Genomic DNA, 13,465 nt, shown 5'->3' with positions numbered 1-13,465 from the left:
AGCTTGCCAAAGTAATATAATGGATCTGAAATAGAACTGTTCCTCAATCTACGCCCCAGCAGAAAGCCCTCTTGCTTACACCACCACCAGATTGAAGCAGAGGAGGGAACATTGTACAGCAACTGCAGAAGTGACAAAGGTAGAGGCTCTGACAGGACAAGGATTAGGATACCATCTCTTTGTTATGTCACAGCTTTTTCCAGAGAACAACAGCACTGCTTCCAGTCACTTCTCCCTCACTTTCTCGGAAGAAATGGATGACAATTTATCAGGCCATTGCACATTGATCTAAAAAGTCCAGCTCTTCGTAGAAAGGTTTGAAGATACAAAAGTTTTTATGAGCTCTCTTGGGAGTTAGCTTCTCAACTGGTATAAAACAACACTCATTAATCAAAATATGCCAATTTATGTTGCCCAAGGATTTTGTAGCTTTATTTCTTATATAAGTGCTCTCAATGTCTTTCAGTCACCTCCCTAAAAGGTACAATTCAGATCAAATATTTATCATCCTTCTATATTTCTTATCTTCACTTTAAATTGGAAAGAAAAATAACAAGCTGTCTGCAGAGTAATCAGTTGCTATAGTAAACACTACTTTAGCATACAATGCAGTACTTATCTCTGTTCTCTTTAATTAAATCTGTGGTATACACTGTCATTTGTCTATGCAGAGAAAGTGTTCTTCTCACCAACCAGAAACTTAACTGCACTAATTAACTCTTTGGCTTTAGAACAAATTAGGAAAGAGGTTAAATTAGCCTGATTTTCCTCAGACAGTTTTCTCATTTCCCATGTCACTGCAGACGAGTCCCTTTTGTGTCTCAGCACCTCTGATGAGCAGAAACTGCTGTGAACCAGCAAACTTCAGCATCCAATTGTAATGAGGGAAAAATACTTACACTGTGTAAGAAAAGCCATTTTTACAGACCTTATTTATCTTCTAATGATAATGGATGTTCCAAGCCTATTGTTTAACTGACTATATGAATTTTTAAGTTGGGAGGATCATATGCAGGCACTAGCACTACTGAAGGACAACAGTATGAAGAAGATACAAAATAAATGTGAGACTGATGATTTCAAGCATTTTAAGTGAGTGAATATTTGGATCTGAATTGCTAATATGTGCATATATATAAACCAAACATTGATGTTTAAGTTATACATCATTTGTTAGGCTGGTCCAAATCACTGAAAGGTCCTTCTGTATCAGAGAAAATGGTCAGGCTTATGCCAGCAAAGTGTCTTGCCCTTCAGTCTGAAGAGAAGGGCAGTATGCTGTCTGGGGAAAGTCTCCAGGAAAAACATAACCAAAGGCATGTTTTCCTACCACTGACAAAGCACATTTTAACTGAAGGCTCCAGCTATTAAACCCAGGCATCACTTAGAAGCAAGATGCCCAGGCAGCAGCACCTAAGAACTCTCTTCAGTGAAGTCTTTGTGCTCCAGTTCAGAGGAGCAGCCCCAGCAGTGCAGCGCTGTGCTCACTGCACAGCCCAGCAACTGCACTGAAACCCCTGTAAAGGACTGGGGTCTCTGCCTGTCATTCACACAGGTTGAGGACCCCACTCTGCACCCAGGTATGTGCAGATCTTGGCTCTGTGTCACAGAGTCATAGAATCATAGAACATCCTGAGTTGGAAGGGACCCACAAGGATCATCAAAGTCCAACTCCTGGCCCTGCACAGAACAGCCCCAAGAATCCCACCACGTGCTTGAGGCACAGATACTTGAATCACAGTTTGTTTATGAGCTCACGACTTCAAACCCTCTGCTAGACCCTGAATAATCCAGACTACAAAAAGCAATAAGAACACAGCCCTGTTTGCAGAATATTGCCTGAATTTTTGTCAATGCCCTTTGCAGGGGCGATGTTTTCCTCTGCTGTAACACCTGTAACAGTTCAGTTGCTGTACAGTCAGTGCATATCCTTGGTGCAGAGACATGGAAACACTGTGTTGTTTCCCAGTTCTGCGGTGGGGCCCACGGGCACTGATCTAATTTCACTGCATCACAACAAGGCATCTCTAATATTACAGCACAACATACAACGGAGCTGGAGCCGGCACAGCCACCACACTGCTGGTGCAACACTGTCATTTCAATTCTTTACGCTTTCTTCACCGGCAAAGTCTCATCTGCCCAGTCTAATTGTATCAGCTAATAACCAATAACAGCCTCAACAATGGAAAATTTATGGAAAGTCAAGGAACAAATCTGAACGATGAAACAGCAGGTCACATTTCTGATCCAACCCTAAGTAGTGGCAGTGGGATAAGAATGGTATAAAAGGGTCTTTTGATTTTTAATCTAAAGGAAAATCAGGAAGCCAGTCTGTTCAATCTTCATAGTGGTGTTGCTTAAAAACCACATCAGTGTGACCTGAAGTTTTAGAACAATTAAAAAAAAAATTAAGAAAAAATGTAAATTTCTTGGGTTCAAAAGGTCATATTTCAACTGACTTGACTTTGGATGTGCATTTTTTAATTCCATTAAAATTTTAATTCCATTAAAATAATATTTCCCATAAAGAGCAATAACTTTCAATAAATAAATAAATAACAGTGAAACATCAGAAATAGAGGTTTTGACAGGAAATTTTTAATTTAGTTCAGCATAAATAGATTATGGCGTGCTTAAGAATTTTATCAAATGGCTTGCTGAAATATAAAAAAAAAACCAAACAGCAAAGCCACGTAGCACACCAGGACCCTCTGTATGTCTATTTTCCATATCAAATTGTATTACACTTCTATTTGTGCAAACCCATCATCTCTTCCTGGGTTAGTGCCCATGAAAAAAATTATACCATCATTGATCAGCACAATGAACAGCACAATGGAAAGATTTCATGTATTGAAATTCTCTTTCAACGTCCCTCTGACCCACCTTCTCCTTTTCTCCCCTAAGAAATTTTAAAGGACAAAGAAGATCAGCCCTGTGGAAACCACACGTATGGAGGAGTTTGCAGAAGGCTGTGCCACCTCTGAGTGCCAAATTGCAGTTCCAAGTAATCTGCTTGGCCAGTAATGGAATGAAGCAGGGAATACAACCCTATACTACCTTTACATGAAGGACTTCAATCTGCTATAAAAGCATAAAGTAATTAAATCTCATAAACAGCTGAAAGAGGCAGGAAAAAGATCTCTTATTTAAAGGGACTCTTTTCCTGTCTTAGAACAGGAGCCACAGCGGGTGCTTTACAGCAGATTGCAACAGTCTACATCTGCAAAGGGAAGAGAAGGGAAAGAACTAATATGCCCACAAAATGTTGAAGGGAATTTGATCCAGTCTCATCCTTTATTCTATAGAACATGGCCCCAAACCTTCTATTATTCGTAGGTAGTCAGGGCCTCTATTTTACCTCCCATCAGCTCCTCCAGAAGGCAATGCTAAATAATACTCCCTGTCATATTTACATAGACATTATATTAAACTAATAAATTTGTTGATGAAATACTGCATAATGGAAAAGGAAATATGTTTATTTTTCTAATAACTTCTATGTTTTTTAATCAGTTCAATGTGAATTCAATACAGCCAATCTTCTCTTGGTACTGTTTCCCTTATTGAAATCAATTCCTCAAAAAGGAAGGCAATAAAAAAAAACAGGGAATGTAAATGTCTGAGTTACAGTCAATGGAAATAATCATAGAATTACAGAATGTTTGGGTTGGAAGGGACCTTAAAGATCATCTTGTTCGAACCCCCTGCCATGGGCAGGGACACCTTCCAGTAGACCAGGTTGCTCAGAGCCTCATCCAGCTTGGCTTTGGACACTTCCAGGGATGGGGATTCCATAGTCCCCTTCCATTTTTGGGAAACTGACTGTGGGAGTTCTGCCTTCCCACTTGTGCAAAAGTAGAAGTTCTCTCCCAAACAAAGCACTTGGAAGTGACACATCTTTGGTACCCCCTGTGCAGTTCAGAGTCCGGCCAGTTATCAAATCTGGCTTCTGCTTTTAGCAGAGCAAACTACACAACTTCCCTCGGGGTTTGAAAACTGGTGCTCAGTGGCTGCTTGAAGCACTTTAGATGATTTCTTTGTCCCTCATGGTTGTCTAATAAGTAAATGTCAACTTGTTAACTGAGTTCATAGTCGAAACACTATGAATTCTAGGACTTCTGTTTGTGATTTAATAAGAAACGATATAAAACAGTGTCATACAATATACAGAAGTAAACAGCTTTCACAATTCCTTAATGTTGGAGAAAACGGTCAATTTTTGGTAATTTGGCATGATGATGATGCACTACAAATTTCAAAGATATAGCAAGAGATCCTCCCAGGTAACTACAGGACGTGGTGCAATGTTGAATCCCGACTGATGAGAGAAGTTGTGCTGCCAGATTCCACACTGTCCACTCACATCCCCTTTATTTTTACAGAATGATTCACACAGAGCCACAACTATTGTTGTAAAGATAATCCCACACCAGAGCAAAGAAATTCAAATGGAAATTCTCTGTGGGGTGGTATCAAACACTGTGACTGATGCTTTAGACATGCAATGTAACACATTTTCTGGGGCAACACAACTGTTTAATTGTTATAGAACTCATTCTGGGGGCTTTTGACTTTATCCATGTACATGGCCAGTTTCATACTCTACCACCTAATTCAATGGTAGGAGGAAATTTTATTCAATCTATTGGACAAATATTATTGTATACAATTTCAAGTTCAGGATCTTGTCGTTTTGGAAAGATCCAGTTTGACGGTTTATTTTTAAATGTCCTCAAAAGGAAAATAATTGCATGCGTAGGAATTTAAAAAGTGAGGGTTATCTAAAGAAAGTGGTTTACCTTGTGATAAACTATTCTGTCAACACTTGAGCTCAACTTCATAATTCTTCGTTCCTGTGAAGGATATAATATTCTGGATCGCTTTCAGACAAGATTTTTTTTTATTATTTTTTATTTTATGAGCAGAGCAGAGTTAGGATTTGCTTCTCTACAGAAGAGCTGGCCTTCTCATCCTCTTCTTCATGTGAATAGGATCTGCATGGCTCCAGAGCTGTAGGTACTGAGTGCAGGCCAGTGTGCTCCTGTCTGCCTACTTTGCTAATTGAGGATGGGACACAGCAGAATGTTATTGATTCTCCTTCGACTCTTCCTTCCTTCCCTATTGTCTCAGCCTGTTCCAGGTCATTCAGAAAATGTAGCTCCAGCAGCAGAAGCTTCACAGATGTCAGATCCAAAGCAAGACATAACAGGATTAGCAGCATCAACTTTACACAGATGAAGATTCCCTCTAGCAAAAGGTGTATTCTCCAGGCGTCAATCTGGTCAGTTAAGTTCATTTTGTATTGATTAAACTTAATGGGCTATAAAATCTATTTCACTATAAGCAATCCTTATTCCAACCTAGAAGGTAAAAATATTTTCTTCTCCCTCTTTCAAGCCAACATCAAAAAGTCCCATGAGTTTCCTTGAAAACTGACCAAATTCTTTTCTATCCCTGTGCAATGCCATCTTTGCTTGAGAGAACAATATATAGAGAATTTCTGCAAAATCGTATAAAATTATTGTAATCAAGACTCCTGCTTCCTCTCCGGTATAACATTGCGGTCAGGAAAGGACATTTATGGACTATCTTCTCCTTTCATGGAGTCCTGAATTTATTCTCTTCTTGTTCTCTTCAAATCCATTAGCGAGCCATCAGCCATGCCAGTACGTTCGTCTATGAGTTGCTCCTTGAAAGCATCTAAAGCCCAGAATAAAAGCAATGGATCAAAGGCACTTGGCTGAAGGAATTTGTCTGGGGAACAAGCCACCTTCCTTGGGAAAGAATTCCCATCACAATGGGAAAGATAAGGTCACTAAAACTTGATCCTAGAAGTAGCTGCTATAAGGAAAGAGAGAAAACCACCTCAAAGACAGGAAGAACCTTCCATGCACTGAAGGCACTGGCCCAGAAACACTGAGGTGCTACAATGTTTGGCTGCTCTTTCCAATTCCCTTGAGCAGCCAGGCTGCAGTTGACAGTGTGGAGACATCATAGAAACCCCAAGCAGAAACACAAATGCCTGTGCTAAAGTGGGTTCATGTGAGTAACACAGATACTTGCTGAAATGGTGAAATATCACCTTTAATAACAGTAGCATCCATGAAAGGTCTTGTCTTCAAAATCCCTGCTTACTGATCAGCATTCCTTGGGGATTTTTTCATGTGTTGCAGGCATTTCTGACATTTGTGCCACCTGAAAGGTACAGCTGCACTCCCAATCTTCACTTGAAGGCATCCTCACACTGAGAGCTTTTCCGAGAAATGGCAGCCTGTGCCCTCATCCAGAAGTGTGATTTCTGAATGGAGTGCAGGTAGATGATTTCAGCTGAATGGGTGTCTTTTAGAGGTAGAATTTTACATCTTTTACACCGAGTTCTTATTTTCTTTGTGTGACAGCAAAAGCCTGAGTCTATTTATTCAAGTAGCACGTGCCTGAGCCTACAGGCTTTGCATGCTTCTGCCTAGCTAAAATACCTCACTTCACTGCTGAAATCTAATTGAAAGAGTTCTGTGCAGTCTCATTATGAATTATTCTGTGTTATGCTAGGAAGGCTAGAGGTTGTGAAACTAGTTATATCAGCAAAGCTGGCATCTGATTTCATTAGCTTACTCTGTAATTGCCTTACATTTGATGGGCCTGATAGTACCACTCCTGCTCAGAGAAAATTTCCGTTGCCTTTGTTTCAGAGCTGCCAGTTCCACTTCGGGAGCTTATGGCTCTGTCATCCTGCACTTCATACTACAATGAGTATCTGGCTGCCAAAAATATCCCAAGCAGGCAGGGTGGAACAAGGAGCATGGAGATGCCATATGTATATTTTACAGGAGAAGACTCGTACTAGTCTGATCACCTCTAGAATCAGAGCATTCTATTTTAGACCACTCTGAATTTTACAGTCCTTTCATTCCTGGCCAGTTTGCCCAGTAGAAACACTGTCATTACAAGGCCTGTCTGCTCTGTCCAGCAGTGCCCCAGGTAAAGCAAGACTTGTAGGTCTCCATGACATTACATAGAGCCAGATAACAACAGTTCTGAAAGCAGAACACATGGGTCAGTGCAGGCACCCAAACAAAGACAAGTGTTTCTCATGCCATCCTCTTCTAGAAACCTTGACCTATGTGGAGTTTTCCAGCAGGATTTTGGGAAGTGAACAGACCAGTATTAGTGTCTCTTTACCCTAGCTATTTTTTGAGCATTTATCTCAATCATGGCAGTACTCAAATAGTTGATCAACAAGTTTTGTCTCTCTGCCAGTGGGAAAGCAGAATGGAAATGGGATCCTCTGTCTCTGCCATTCACAGGTAGAAAGATGCCATATACCAATTATTAAGCTTCACCTAGATTTATGGCATGTGTTTGCCATGCAAAATGAAGACATTATCCACAAAGATTCTATGATTTATTACCTGGAGAGGTGATGCATCACTGAAGAAAAGGAAACGGTGAAGGAATAATAAAAGAGAGAGCTAAACACAGGCAGCAGCAAGGTGGCAAAGGTTTTCTTCCTTTGCCTACAGGAATTATGCTTCCTAATCCATGCACCTCTTTTAGCTCAAGGAAAGGAATTGGAATTCACAAGGATTTCTGCAAGCAACCTCAAATTGCAGCTGGAGGTCATGTTCTTCTATCAGTTTCTTATCACTGTTCTCCAGTTCAGTGTAATATTTGCCAGTCTTTTCCTCCTTTCAAATTCTCTGAGTCTCTGCAGAAAGTATATAATGAAAACTAATATATCCACCAGTTCTGGAAAAGTTGTGAACTTTAGCCTGCCATTTTTTTCCACAGTCAAGGAGATCACAGCATTCCTTCTTCTGGAGTTTCAGATGTGTGCTTGGGCTCCTCCTGTGCCATTGGCTGAGCCAGAGCAGGCAGAGCTCCTGGGAATGTGAACCACTAGAGCATAACAGCACCACTAAGAATCACATCACTATCAAACACCTCCCAAGAAATCAAATTCAATCCTTTCAAACTGCTGGGATAAGAATAGTACAACTGTCCAAAATACATCACATTCTGTAAGAGCTCTCCAGCTCTTTCTCTTTGAAAGTGTGCATGAAAGCATAAAGTTACTGGCACCTTTAGCAGAATATCCCTCAGCTTCCTCTGCCTGCTACTGAATGCTTCATCAACTAGTTTGATGTAGTGAAAATACCATGGCTTCACTAAAAATTAACAGGAAAATATGAATGGTTTTTAGAGAAAAGCTATAAACCAGTTTTTCTTGCTGCAGGACACAAAGTGCTTACAAAAGATACTCTGCAAAAAGGCAAAATGGCTGAAGCATTAAAACAGTTTAAAAGAATATTTGACATTGTTTCTATTGAAGGGGGAGAAGATACCAGTATAGCTTGGTATCTTACTTGATGCTATATACTGTTTGAATACTACATGAATTTACCAGCTATCCTTGGATTATTCAGCTTTTTATTAATGCTTTACTATGTAGTTTTATGATAGCAAATTCTTTTGTAACATACAGCATAATTGAGCTGGCCAAGCAACCACGATTTCCCATAGAAACACATCCTAATGGGGTATAAATTACTGAGTGATCTTGATGAAGAAGATGTAATTACACACACAATGCAATATTTCCAATGGAATTTCAGACTAGACTTGAGAAAATGAATTTTCAAGGCACTGTGAAGTCCGCAATGTGGAAGAATGAATCTGAAAAAGAAATCAAAACAGAGCTCCACTGAAAAATAAACCAAAATAAATAAAATCCAGCATTCACACCTGTACAGATGGAACATCACTAAAGAAATAAGTGCATGTGCTCAGGTCAGGTGGAAAGCAGCTGAAAATACACAGGCTGGGGTACAGCTGAGAACAGCCACAGCTCAGACACAACAGCAAGGCTGAAAAAAGCTCTTCTTTATGACAATAAGATCATCTTTGCTCCAGAGTCCCTTGCAAGGAAAATGGATCAGAAACATTCCCCCCACACTGTGCAGAGAAGGGAGTGAGAAATGATGCTGAACAATTTACTAAACAGCTCTGTGATGGAGCTGTAAGTCACATCATAAGGTGAAAGGAAACCGAAGCAGAGTCTGTGACAAAGCTCAGGAACTGGCAGCATTTGTTAGATAAATGGAAGCAAGTGACAATAGACAACAAGCCAGGCTGTCTGGGCAAAGACTTTGTAGCTCTGAATTTTCAGGTGACAGAAAAACACACCAAGATTTTTAAAGGCTTTTTTTCCCCAGAACCATTGACGTGTCCCCAGGGAATATTGGGAAATAAAAAGATAATAAAATTTTTATTGCAAAAAGATATATCATGCACAAGAAGGTTGCTATGAATATTCAGTCACTGTCTTACCTAACTTTTCTGAGGACTTGGCAATTGACCATTTCTATACTGTTTTAGTGTGCAACATGTATTTTGGGCACAGAACTGGGGGAAGCAGGTTTTACAAAGAACATTATTATGACTGCCAGAAAGACTGTTAGTCTGAGACAACTTCACTTGAGTAGTGACACGGGGGTAAAATGTCTAAGATGAAGCATTTTCCTCCCAGATTCACTGACTCCAGAAATGCCGGAAAACTATCCTTGAATAACAACTACGAGGAAGGGAATGATGGCAGTTCACAGGCCTCTCCTGAGCAGAAAATACCAATTTACACTGTGTTAATTCAGTGCTCACCAAAAGTTATCTACTTAGCTCCAATCAGATTAGATATATGCTCTGTATTAGCTCTATGTAACTAAAAGGGTGCAACAAAGGTGAAGGGGTGTACTTCATATTTTTGTGGATTTGCAAGTATCACCTATGGCTATTTACTCCAGCTAGGGCAGATGTAATCTGTTGCTTCTGACATGAAAATCTACACCCTTCCCTCCCCCAGGGAATAAAAAAAACTCTATGAAATTCAAGTCTTGGTCCTAGATCATAAAATCAGACCAAATGAGACAAGAACCAGCAATGTCCTATCAGCTGATGTCAGTGGCCAGGAAAGAAGTTGAATGTTTTCTGAGAGGGGACCATGTGCTTCATTCCAGAAAAACTTCTTGCTGCACTGCAAGGCATTGATGGCAGTACCATCAACTCCACTAAAATCAGAACCTAGCAGAATATGGATCTGTAGGATCTGAAAGCGCTTTTAAGAACCTTGGCCACCTAAATATCAAGCAGTAGCAAACCACAAAATATGTCCATTGCTCCTTAGTACACCCTGTTATCAAATTTTTCCACATCTCAGAAACTTTTTACTGAGCTTATAGAGCTTATTGTGGGAGCAATAGAATGAGTGAATAAAATAAAAGTATTCTGTCTTCTGTGTCATTGAAATGCAATCAGATTTGCTCATAGAAAAAGTACCATACCATCCCCATCCCCAGTGTTAACATTCAGGACTTCCTCTCAGGTTTGCTTATCTGATAAAAAGCCTCTCCACCTGGAGTCTGATATTAATGCATAAATCCCAGAAATGTGTCTAGAAAAGTTCACACTATTCAACTAAAAAGCATTAAACAGAGCATGAAGAGAGGATAAAAGCATTTCAGGTTAAAATATGATTTCTATATTTCCTTTGGAAAGAGTAGCAACAGACCACAGTCCCAAGGGAAACTGTAAATTCTCCAAGGAACAAACAAAATAGTTGAAAACTTCAGAGATTTAAGATATTAGAGGCAAAAGGTTCTGGCAAATTAAATATTCACAACTCTGCCGTTTATTTAGGCCTCAATGTAATGATGTTAGACTGCAGCATGGAGATAAACAAAAAATGAACTGGGGACCTCTGGTCCTAAATACATCTTCTGCTTGAGTCTAATGACCAACCCTGGAGCTAAAAGCGGTAACAACATATCATATGTGGATTGGGAGCAGAGAGGATAAGGAAAAGGTACTGACTGCTGGCCAATAAACACTTAATCATGTCAATCCATCTCTCCCAGGGTTTTCCACTGCCGTCCAGCATCCGAGTGCCTGCATGGAAAATCAACAGCAGTAGTGAAATCCCTGGAGGATGTCATAGATGCTTCAGAACATCTCCTCTTCTGGGTGTGTGCAGAGCCATATAGTCATGCCATTGATTTTAATGAGACTGTTCAGGAGCACTATGCTAAGGAGACTTCCCATAATCATATGAACATCAAATTATTCCTCCAAATACTGTTGCTAACAAATAGGTTCAGATACTATGATTTTTCTTAAAACTTACAAAAAATAGCTCAAAATATAACATATAAACTCATAGAAAACCTAAGACATTTTCACAGAGTTCACCAGGGAGAATTAACTCTTTTTGAAGAGCTTTGTTGGATTCTGAAACTAGCAAATGAAGATGAAATGGATTTCAGCACCCATTTGCACCAACTGCTTAGCAATGTTTCTAGAAAGTGTGGATATTTAAAGTATTGCTGTTCTTTCTTTTGCTGTGTTTCTGTCCTGCTATGAAGAAGGACACACAGAGTATCTATGCCTACATTCTACAGCTCAGTTTGAACATTTAATGAACAAATTATTTTGTAATTTACCAATTGTTTGAATTCCTTTCATCTGTTAGTGTCAAAGAAGGGCATAGACAAACCCAGAGACACTCTCAGGAAGGGCCTCATTTCAGAGAGGAAGCAGTTTACTGTCTCCCCCATTCACACCCTTTGTCAGTGCCAATCCTGTACCTAAATGGTGTCACCATCATCTTCTGTCATGCTGATGTCTCCACTCAGTTTTTCAGCACACTCAGCATGTCAGGTCAGTTAGGAATAGATGTACTTACAAATTCATATCCATTCAGTTCCCTTTACTAGCCCATGCAGGAGTGAGGGTCAGTTGTGGTAACTCCAAACCAGATTATATTTAAACACTGTTCAGAATTTCTTCACCATACAACGAGTATAATGTTATTTCATTTCTCTGATTCTCCAAGTTTTAATGATTACTTAGCAAATAAATGAAAACGCACCTCAGAAAGGAAGTGGGCAAATAAACATGCCCAAAAGGTTGTACATACATTTCCCTCTTAACTCAGCTCACTGAGAGATGGCAGCAGAGAGCTCCATTCCTCACTTTCAGAGCTGCCACAGTTTCATACAAGTATTTTGTGGACACATGAGCTAAATATCCTTTCAGATGGATTAACAACAGCGTGTTTTCCTCATGAGATAGGGTTTGCCTCATTCAAGGAGCATATAAATATGACCACCAATAAATAAAAAGAATCCCATGAGCTGCCCAAGCCTCTGTGACCTGTTGGACTGGCTTGCTGAGGGCAGGCCAAGGCCAGTGGTAATGGTAGCCAAAGAAGAATTGTGTGGCATCAGAGGAGTTGCCTTTTACACTCTGATCTGTAAAACAATGTATATAATAGGATGGGTTGGCTCCAGCCCTTAGAATAGCCACAAACCCAACAAAACTCTGAATATTCTCTATACCTGCTACCATACACTGATATTTATACAGGAGAACTGTGATTTCAGAGATAACAAAAGGGCTCGAGACAAGAAATGGGCTGGAGTACAAAGAATCCAAGCTTCCTACTGCCCACTTTGAAAACATATGCCAGCCCAGAAGTTTGATCAAAATTAATTTCTCCAATTCTACTTGACTGTACAGTTCAGAACTGAAGCAACAGTTCTTTGAATACAGAAGTATTTTCTTAATATATTCTTACTTTTTTTAATATAGACCATTTGATTGTTTCTTTCTTGATATTGAATATCCAGAATAAAAATAAACAGGACTTAATTACCAAAGACATGGAAGAAAAAAAAAAGTAATGTAATGTTAGTATATTGTCACAAATCTTAGATTTTCATTAACAACATGGTTAAAGTACAATATGTATCCTACTAAGGCAATAGAAATCTCAGAGCTGAAAGGACCAGGAAAGTGTACTGTGAACAGCAACAGTTAAACACATTGTTTCAAGAACAACCTAAAAAAGCCTAATTGGTTGAATCATATTAGAAGATTGAACAGCAACTACTTTAAACTCACTGTCCCCAAGCAAAAATCCATGTTTGCAAAAAACCTGGAACAAAAGTTCCCAGATATGGCTCTGGAGCTTCTCCGTCAAACCTGCCTATTAGCCAAAACCTCCCTCTTTCCTACATCCTGCTCAGCTCCTAGCACAGAGCTAGTCCTTCTGTTATCCTCTGTGTTATCCTGCTGAAATTACAGGACACTGGGAAAAAAAACCAACAAAAAAACCCGAAAAACAGAAGCCTTAAGGTTGGTCCCTCTGCAGTGTCTGCGAAGGCAGATGGGATTTACACGCAGGCTGAGTTTGGGCAGCCACAAAGGCTGTAGGTGGACATGAAGTGTTTTCTGAACAGCTGCTGTTCCTGGGGCTGGACACTTCAGCTACCCAGCAGAGGTGAACAATATCATTGTACTGCTGTGCTGAAGCACAGAGGAGCTTTTTTTGGCATTCATTTCATTCATTAAAATAAATCTTCCTTGTAAATTACTGGATGGGAATTGCGTCCTTAAACCTCACAGATTT

The 13,465-nt window shown here is 39.8% G+C and overlaps 1 long non-coding RNA gene across 1 annotated transcript; it reads left to right on the top strand.

Moving 5' to 3' along the window:
* Nucleotides 1–228: 228 nt before the first annotated feature.
* LOC108509632 lies at nt 229–5,407 on the top strand. The gene is made up of 4 exons (XR_001878662.1): nt 229–315; nt 804–904; nt 4,932–5,022; nt 5,137–5,407. It is a non-coding gene; the product is annotated as an uncharacterized LOC108509632 (long non-coding RNA).
* Nucleotides 5,408–13,465: the final 8,058 nt, after the last annotated feature.

Source organism: Lepidothrix coronata, unplaced genomic scaffold (genome assembly GCF_001604755.1).
Source record: "Lepidothrix coronata isolate B3197 unplaced genomic scaffold, Lepidothrix_coronata-1.0 Scaffold381, whole genome shotgun sequence".
In the NCBI taxonomy this organism is placed as follows: Eukaryota; Metazoa; Chordata; class Aves; order Passeriformes; family Pipridae; genus Lepidothrix; species Lepidothrix coronata.
This window is presented reverse-complemented; position numbering and strand designations above follow the sequence as displayed.